Here is a 10,000-nt window from a genome sequence, read left to right as displayed (position 1 = left end):
ATTTATCACACTGGCCCTACAAAGAGCAGTAAAAAACACACTGCACCAGTGAGAGATTGCTGACACAGGGGTGTATTGTGGCCCACTGTGGCTGTTAGCAACTGACCAGAGGTCTTTGCAAGAACAAAATGATGCTGTAAGAACATTGTAAATCAGTATATTGTCCTGATTTTTTGAGTCCCCAGGGCACTTTTTTCCATTTGGGATTCTAGGAGGCATATTATCAGCATGCTTGTTTAAGAGTACTACAGTGACTTTAATTTGTACAATAAAATTATAGTCTCAATGTATCAGTTTTAATTTGTTTTCAAAAAAGTGTGTAATGGAATCAACCCAGAGTGGCCCTGCCAACAAGTTCATACTGACTTTTATCATGGAAAATCAGGCAGTTACATGTAAACACAGAGGAGTGCTTGGCTTTAGCTCACCTGTCAACAACTTGCAACATTTTTTCTTATAGAAGCTTCAGCTTGACGGTCTTATTTGAGGCTACCGGTAACTATTATGTTTCTGTTACCTTGTAAATTTTGCAATTTTTCTCTGTTACATGTATTTTCATAAGGTCACTCTTAATACAGTATTCCTTTATTAAAGAGGGTAACACCTATTAATTACTATAAAAGTATTCTTCCTAGTGGCCCTCACTCTTAGCTTATGCAAATAATATTTGTAACAGGGAATACCATATGAACACAGCGGTCAAACGTCTGCGCATGTGCAAGCGTTGGAGTGGTGAAAAGGCAGCCAAAATGGCGGTGCGACCTCGTGGGCTTAATTAACTTGTGACACTTAAGTCGCCTCACTGGAGTTAAAAACGACCACAGTAGCCGTACATACAGTAGCCACATGCAGAAGTGATATCAAACAGTACTTCAAACTAAAGCAATAACAGCTCTATAATACTAAGACACTCATGCATGAGAAGACACAGCATTGGAAATCATTGTAAGTTACACGTAAAGAAAGGTGAAATGCCGTGTTCTTCTCGTGATTTGATTGAGAAGCTGTGAAAATATTACATCATTCATATTGTCCTTAAAGCTTACGTACAATTCTTGAGTTAAGTGCATAGCCATGATTTATACCTAAGTTAATTTATTTTGCAACAGAAATGCTGAATGCTCTCTCCTCTTTTTTCATTTTAAGAAATGAAAAGTTCCTTCGATCTATCGTGTTTTATTTTGTTTAAGTAATGCTTCTGTGTAGTTGTATTGTTTTTTGTTTTGAAGTACGTGTTATTTCCAGAGATGTTCTCCTACAGTATTTGTTCAACACTTGAACTTCACCATTCTTCCTTTTGTAAGAGGTTTTAAGTAATGCTAATTTATCTCTTTTGAAATTCGTTCTGTACACTGCACTGTACATGCAAAATAACTGGTCTTTAAATACAGAAATGTTATAAATGTAAGAGAACATAAGTTGTGTTGTAATGACAGTTCTTGTTTATTTTTTGCCAGACATGCTTAGCTTCCACTCCGTGCACTTTGATATTGAAATTCTACCTTTTTTCATGCAATTTCAACCAGCTTTGAAAGGCTTTAAGAACATACTATTGTACAAATGGCATTTAATTCAAAACCAGGCTAATCTCAGAGAGTTATTCAAGGAATCTCCCTTGATCTCTTATAGAAAAGGAAAATGGCTTGTCAAAGCAAAACTTAAAATACTAAATAGTCACTCAGAGAAATATGAATCCACCAACGTCAGCTATGCATTTGTATGAGCCCTCCCGTAGGAGGAGCATCTCTGGGAGATTGCAGAGATCCTTCACCCTCCAAATCAAGGAGTGGATTCACTCTACCAATAATAACTACTGTAACAGTATTATTTCTCCAAGGATGGCACCTTGTGCACTTCCCAAAGACTAGCAACTCAGAGACTGATCTTCAGCTGATAGATAGTGGTGATTTATCTTTAATCAGAATGGAATTAATTTAAGAATTTCACAAACACCACCATTTTGCCGTTACTGTGCACCAGTCGTTTTTTTTTTTTTAATTGCATGACAGGTTTGTCATTGCGAAAGACTCTCTCCTCTAGAAGTCAGACAGTATCACAGTCTTGTTATACTAAGAAACAAAGTGCTCCAGTAATATGGGGGCTACAATGAAATAAAATCTTTTTTTTTTGTTTTCAATGAGAAGGGTTATTATTATTTTTCTTCCTATGTCCTTGATTTACATATAATTATATTTTTAAATTTTTCTACCTAAAGGCTTTGATTGTAGAGAAAGAGGTTTTGGATCTTTAAAGTTTTGCTATTATTATAATTGTAACTTGCTTCAAGGATGAGCGATACACTTTGACCATGACAAAGTATCCTAGGAACCAAAGGAACATAAACCATTTAAGAAGTGAAGGGATTGACACCTTTGGAAGTAATTTCGGCAACAAGGGAAGCGGAAACAAGGGCCCAGCTCCCCTGGGAGGGACTCAAAAAGGAAAACAGCATTATTTCCGGTTGCTGTCCCTGGCTATAAAACTTCCAAGAATGCTCTTCCGCATAATTGGCTAAAAACAATATTTCTTCGAAAAGATCGGAAGTGACGCCGATTTTTTGCGACTCTTTTAAAGTGCTACTATGACGAAATTTGCATCTTCCCTATCTAAGCCATTTTGGCACATCAAACATGTAGTCTGTACGAGAAGAAAGAATGCTGTTTACCATTTTCAAATATCTCTTTTTGTTCTGGAGATATTTAAGTTTTTTTAATATGCAAATTACCCAAGTGAAGACGTCATAAACCCAACCAAATTTTGACCAAGTATGATGGAGAAAGATATCTCAGCCAATTTGTATCAGAAATACTTGGTTTTTTGCAGTAAGATTCTAGTTGATGTGTTCCACAATATGAGCATACCATTTTTGTTACCATGGCAACGTACTGGGTTCCAGACCTCCCTTGCCTCATCTCCATGATCCTGCCAGAATATCAAGACGTTTGGTCGAGTTTGTGGCCTTGGTAAATGTTTTTCTAGCCTGAGATCACCCAACTGGGAAAGAGTGAGTTGCCATCGGAACCAATTTCTTTACAGTCGTAGATGTGTTGTATTCAGAACTATTAGCTCACCTAGTTTCAATGGTCTCTGTTGCAAATTGACCGAGATAGCTCTATTTATATTCTTGACGTTCTATTGGATTGGAAGAATGAAGTCATCAGCCTTCTCATTTGCATATTTTACACATTTTTCAAACTTAAAAATCTCCGGAACCAATGCAGATATTTCCAAACAGTAAACAGCGTTTTTAATGTTTCATGGTACTCTGTGTGATCAACCAAAAAATTCAAGAGATAAAAATTTGATCATAGTAGCACTTTAAGGGACTGGTAAGCATTATTTGAGTCGTCCCAGTTTGCCACGTTTGGAGAGAGAGCTTTGTGTTCAGTTTATTTCGGAGGCGTAATTGAAGAGAGATTCTACAAATTGTATTACATGAGAGAGTCAAAATCCGAGACAGCCTCCGGGACAAAGTCAGCTTGGCTAGTGCTAAACCCTGGACTTCTCTTTCGTATCTTCGACACCGCAAAGGAACGGAAATAAAAGGAAGTTAATTTAAGTGTTCAGTCGTTCTAGCGCTGGAGCGCTAATTGGGGACACTGTAATTAAACTGAAATTAACAATTAACGCAAATCAAGTCAAATGTTTATTTCCAAGGAGAGGGGAAACCGGAGTACCCGGAAAAAACCTCTCGGTGCAGAGTAGAGAACCAACAAACTCAACCCACATATGACGCCTCTTAATTAAACACGCAATTTCCCATTTTAGGACTGCTTTTACCTACTTGAGTGGTATTTCGACTTGTGCTGTGGCTTGGGTAATATTTTGCCTATTTTTGCCTAATATTTTCTGAAAACAGTTCCCAGGATTTCATGGTAAAGTACCTTGTGTTTATTTTTTTATCATGCTTTATTGAAACTATGGGCATTTTATTATCGTTATGATGGTTAAGGGAATAGCTCAACAATACGAATGGTTCCATACCATCGCGGTCAGAATTCATAGAGGAGGGGACATTGGGGTTTTTGACAGTTTAACATTTAAAATGATCATTTGTCTTTGTGCCACTGAAGTCTAAATTTCTGCAACTGATATTGTGTAAGGATTGGGGTGTTTGTTTTTTTATTAAATTGGCAGAAATCAGGACCGGCATTCTCTGGTATTCAATTTTGTATACTTAGGTCCCTTATTCTTCAGGTAATGACTGCGATATTGGTAGGACTAGGGGTTTTGCTTGCTCTGATATCTCATGTTGGGACCAAAGAGCCTCTTTTCAAGGACGCAAATCCCGACATTCCCTTGACGAGGTTATCGACCCTACTGGCAGCAAATTTCGCGGTAAGTCTGGGCTTAGTCTATATGCTAGTCTCTTTTAGCTTGAAAACCCACTGCCACATTTTACTGTTTCCCTTTTTTGCCTAGTTAGTAAAGAAGAACGCGCATGTACAGATTACCTGAAGAAAATAATCAACTCTTCAAGGCAAGACAGCCAGCATCCATGGCATAATGAGATTTCTAGCCTCAGACATGGTGGCCCTTTTCTAAAATCTTCAGGATGATGCCATAGTCTTTTGATTTACCATGGCATGTTGCAATTGTTGGTTCTCGATCTCCACGAGTTATTCCCTAGGGGATTTCAGTTTTGCCTTCTATCAACTCTTCTTAAAACCGATGTTTGATTTGTTGAGTCCTAAAGTATTATATTACTGAAAGAATGGACTGTTAAACTTGGTCATTACTAAAATTGAACCTTTGTTTGTAATGTGGTTATGTTTTGAGAAAGTAGTTGTTCGCGGATATCCGTAACGAGAGTGGTAAACGGGCGCTGTCATAGACATTTGCTTTATTAATTCCCATTGTGAATCGCATTTTCCTTCCTTCTTAGAGTCCAACATCTTTCATTCCGTCGGACGCTGATCGAAAATTGATGACCCGGCTTGAAACAGGTTGTGTGTCTAATTGTAAAAAAAATTGTACATTTATTTCAAGAAAGTCACAAAAGGTTCAGTTCGAAAGAACTTGTTAAACAAAGTGAATCTTGAGGTTTCAAAAAGAACGTTTTAAAGAAACTTAAATACCTTTAAAAAAAAACCCTTCGCTTAACGTTTGTTTCTCTGGGTAAACTATACAACCTACTGCGCGGATTTGTTCCCTTTAACAGAACAGATTTTGTTCATCAAGCATCTTACCCTTTTGCCCTCGTTTTGAAAACAGTTTCAAGACGAGCTCTTTCAGCTCTATCGGGTTTATTGTCGGTCTACGTAATTTAATAGAGACCTTTAGATACTAGGACGAGCACGAGAACGAGTACAAGTTTTGAATTCCTGTTTTTCGCGAAACTACTTGGAAAATTTATAACCCGTATGATTGATCTTACTCTTTGTTAGCAGTATAGGTAACTGAGCCTTTTTGCTGATCGAAAAATGCCAAAACTGCTACCGTGTTGGTGACTTGTTTTGAAACGACATTTTTGCAAAACCTCGTATTGTACTAAAATGACGACGGCATCGCGTTTTTCCCGCCAAAATGACGCTGGTTTGCGTGCGCTCACTGTTGTTCTATGAGAGAATCTCGTAGTCGTAGTCGTTCTCGTCCTAGAATCTAAAGCTCTCTAATATCTCATTAAAGGAGGCTCTTGCCGGATTTAACAATTCTGGGGCAATCTCTTATGAGAGCGATTAACTCTGCATCACTGTTTCACCTAGCGGCAAGGTTATCGTACCATATAAAACACAAATAATTGCTTAACAATATGCACTTATTAATGTGACGTAATATATTACCATGGAAACAAAAAAGCCATCTAAAAACACCCCTTATTTTGCCTTAAAACGCTCGTATAAAAATGGACATGACCTCTAATTTTCATTGCTGGAAAGTGATTAGCAGGCTAGCACAAAAATTCTCTGCACAGTTAAAAAATTCTCTAGGGCGAATTCAGAGCCCCCAAATTTTCTAACTGAAAAGGTAGTTATAAATCAACTCCTAAGAACTTTTCAGAGAGTTTTATCTTAGCCTGCTAATCTTGCTAAGCAGTGCGGATTGACACCATCGCATTTTCTTTACGCGAAACAGTGTTGTACAGTGAATCGTTCAAATAAGCATTTACTCGGAATTGCTGAAATTAGTCAGTGTGAGCAACCTCAATAAACAAAGACGAGGCCATCAAAAGCAGTTGCCACATACAGAAATTAGTCTACTAGCGCTTTGTCCTTCAAGGAGGAGGTTTAGGACAAATGGTAGTGTTTCCCCCATTTATTGACCGGAAGGGACTTGAAATCGGGAACTCTGAATTCCAAGTCGGCCACTCTGTGCCTGTGCCTCTATGATTTAAAATAGATCAGGCTAAGCAGTTTTTAAAACAGAGATAAGACAAAATGTGTGCGACCACGACCGGCTATGAAACGAAAGAAATTTCATTGTTACGAGTCTAAACTTCTTTGCTGTATTACAGGATTAAATACTGAGGCCACCAAAGAGGGGGATTGTCCATCGCGCAAAACCTCTCTTGTTAGTTTCTGCGATTGGATCCAATGGAAACCATCAGAAACCAGAGGGAAGAGCCAGCGTTACCGAAGAAGGACGATGTTCCGGAAGAAAATCTTTCATCAAGCAATGTTAACTGCGCTGGCGTTAATAATGGAGGTTATTCTGGTAATATAATGGCACTGAATCCCAGGTGCTGATTCGAATGATAACAACGTCGACAAAGTTCCAGCACCCATCAACGTACAAACTGTTTCACTAGAAACCAAGAGCGTTCCTTTACCAGAGACTAAGGAAAACAGCAAGCCTTTTATTATTTCACGGGACAGTGAATCCGCTCTTCCATCACGAACACATGAAAATAAAACTGCACGAGAGTGGCTTATTGATCCTCCCTTATACATGGTAAGTCTGGGTTTAATTGGGTGACAGCGAATGAAGACACAGAATTGAGGTCACATGTATTAATATGCCGTGAAATCCAAATGAAGTTCAAATGTTACCTTTTTAGTTATCAGTTTTTTCTGAATCTTCTTTTGAAGTTGAGCTTAAAGGGGCTAAAATATCAAAATATCTGTTCAAAACTATAGAAGAACTCCCACAAAACACAGGGAAGCCAAGAAGGGACATGGATGGACAAAACACTGGAGAGGATTGAAATGGATTGAATTTGGGTAAATTTGAAAAACGTCGGCCCACCTTTTTTCAAATTTATATCAGTCTATATCAAAATGTGATTTACACAGCTGGAAAATCATTTTCAGTTGCTATGTGGCCGTGATGTTCCAAATGAAAGACTCTTACTCTGCCAAGTTGACGTTTAGAGCTCGTAATTAACAAAATTAAACAAAATTACCTAAAATAGCGTGACCTAGCCCCTTTAAGCCTACTACATTATGTTGATAAATGTGATAATTTATGCATAGTACCGCAAGGCGTTTGTGCTACGTACCCAAGATGCAGCGTGGCATACGTTTTGTCCGTGAGCTCTCCGTCAAACTGGCCGCAGCGATTCATGAAGTGTTCTTCACTATCCACGCGAGCTAATCAACATATCACGAGCTAATTTCACAAGTCATCTCAAGAATATTCCAAATTGCACTCGAAATCATGGAATTACTTATACTAAAACAAATGAAACAGTTTACACACCAACAACAAACAGCACTTCTGATTAAAGCCTAGGACATTACCTGGGACAACACTGAAGCTCAATACCTCTCTCCTTTTATAACTATCTTCAGGTTGCCGTCGTGTATTCCTGTACAAGGGCCTTACAAAATCACGCCTATTCTTATCTGCCACTTTTCCTTATCTACAGACTTCGTCTTTGTAAGGTATGTACGGATGTCAAAATGACTGCATCAATCTGTAATTCTCTAACCAAGAAAAAAAAAAAGAAGAAAGAAGTAGTCAATTGCTGGCCATTGCATGCTTGAAGAATTGGTCTTTTACGTTTGATGCGATACCGCTAGTGACTGCCCTCCGTTTTTTGCAGGGCAATATTGCCTAGCTTTTAGTAAACTTTCTAAAATTTAAGGTTAGCTGTGAAACATCTTTTTTTTTTTTTCAAAACTGTGTTATTTTACAAATATTATTTATTAGATGAAAACGCCGTCTTCATTGGAAACAGTTGGGTGTAAAACTACAATTTTCAGGAATCCATTGCTTACCTGTCGCTCATTATGTTTATCAGTGCCATTGTATCTTCTATATTTTCAAAGAAGCTATTTTCAAAAAGGAGATCTATTGCTTGTACATAGTTCTTTCAAAGTGAAAGACCTCGGCAGCTAAGGAAAGAATTTAAGCAATAGACCATTTTACAATTGTGTGCTTAGTTACCTGGCCTTTGAATGAAAGTGAGGCTGGAGTTGACCTTGCTTTGATAGAAAGCTCACAGCTTTTCTTATGTAAATTCCCATTTATAAACTTGACAACAAAATCATTAGCATAAGAAAAAAAGTGAGGTTTCTATCAAAGCAACATCAACTCTAGCCTCACTTTCATTTAAAGGCCGGTAACTAAGCACACAACTGTAAAATGGTCTATTGCGGAGAAGCCTAAAAAATTCCCTGGCTTGAACGAGAAAACGGAGCTTAAGCACAAGACATTTTTGAGAGACAAACGAAGGTGAACATTTCGCACGCCAACACAATTAGCCTCTATCAGATTTTTAAACTAATCATCTCTATGAGAGAAAGGATATTTAGCAATATATAAATGAGATAATGTCAAGACAAGTTAAGAAGGAAAACATCTCACTTTCGGTTGTCGTCCGCAGCTCAAAAACTTCTCGAGCTTAAGCTTCCTAACCAGGGAATCTGCTGACGTCATTGTTAACATTTTCAGAGATAGCTCATTATGCAATGCACTTTCAACATTCAGTTTTTTCTTCTCGGCTGAGTGATTAGAAAAAGATAGCCTTGTTCTAAGGAGGCAAAAAAATGTAACAATGATTCCCATCTCTGTTAACCTATAATCCTGCAATTGCACTAGAGTATTGCACCGCTGCTCTACCATCAGTGACTGAGCTGTGCTATCAAGCCGAGTTCGCATTGCATCCAGTAAGAGGTGCAAGCAAAAGTGGATAGAAGATATATGAAGAGCTTAAATTAGGGCTACGGATATGAAAGCTCTTTTTCTCAATACAAAACGGGCAACCATGATACGTTACAGGTATTAAACATGGCGCAGCGTCGAGGAAAACTTGAAAATAAGAACAGGCGATTTTAGATTTAGTTAATATTTGTTTCTGATCCATAACCTTCATTTAAAATATTAAAAAAACATATTCCAATTATCTTCAGCGCTTTGAAGTTATCTTTGTTTGGTTTTCGTTAATTTTTTCCTATTTCTCAAGAGACGAAAGTCTTTGCATTAGAATAGAATACCTAAACTCCTCGAAATACCATTTTGGCTCGAGATTAACCATTGATCAGGCGTTCTTTTTCATGAGACCGAGAAAAGTATGCCTGATCACAGGTTAGCTCGTCATGTACTCCTCAACTATCAATTACCTATTCTCTAAGCAACGTCGTGATTTCTGAAATGCATGTCATTAGGACAAAACAGATGATATGCATAGATCAGTTTCTCCTGTTAAAGATAGCCACTCGTTCCAGTCATACTCTCGCGGGCTTACTTGGAGGTCAATTCCCACCCCGGAGTACACCAAAATAGACAATTCTCCAACCTTGGGTAGCCGCGTCCGTTTGTGTCGAGCACATGTAACTATCCCTGAACTGCCGGTCAAAATAGGAATATGAAAGAATTGCTACCAAAATGATTTTTCTGTTAAGCAGATCTTGATGAGCAGTCTTTTCCACCACCCATTCCAACGCTATCTTTTCCTTAGACAACCGAAACTGAAGTTTCTTGACGACCCCTCCCTCCTACCCCAGGGCAAAACCACTTCAAATAATTAAAGGAGGGGAAGGATTGGGTGATCTCTAAGCCTCTCTTCGACGGTGATGGCCATGTTAAATTATCTAGATAGATTTGCTTGCGACGTAAT

At 38.2% G+C, this 10,000-nt stretch overlaps 1 protein-coding gene across 5 annotated transcripts in view; it reads left to right on the top strand.

Moving 5' to 3' along the window:
- The first annotated feature begins 4,138 nt into the window (after nucleotides 1–4,138).
- The window catches only part of LOC138042121 (uncharacterized), a 16,031-nt gene continuing 10,169 nt past the window's right edge, over nucleotides 4,139–10,000 (top strand). For all 5 annotated transcript variants that reach the window (XM_068887888.1, XM_068887891.1, XM_068887887.1 and 2 more), the window contains exons 1-4: nucleotides 4,139–4,338; nucleotides 4,886–4,946; nucleotides 6,455–6,891; nucleotides 7,731–7,823. The gene's annotated coding sequence lies outside the window, so the exon portion shown is untranslated. The remainder of the gene's footprint in view (nucleotides 4,339–4,885; nucleotides 4,947–6,454; nucleotides 6,892–7,730; nucleotides 7,824–10,000) is intronic.

Source organism: Montipora capricornis, chromosome 3 (assembly GCF_036669925.1).
Source record: "Montipora capricornis isolate CH-2021 chromosome 3, ASM3666992v2, whole genome shotgun sequence".
NCBI classification, from domain to species: Eukaryota; Metazoa; Cnidaria; class Anthozoa; order Scleractinia; family Acroporidae; genus Montipora; species Montipora capricornis.
The sequence above is the reverse complement of the archived record's forward strand: the minus strand, read 5'-3'. Positions and strand labels throughout refer to the sequence as shown.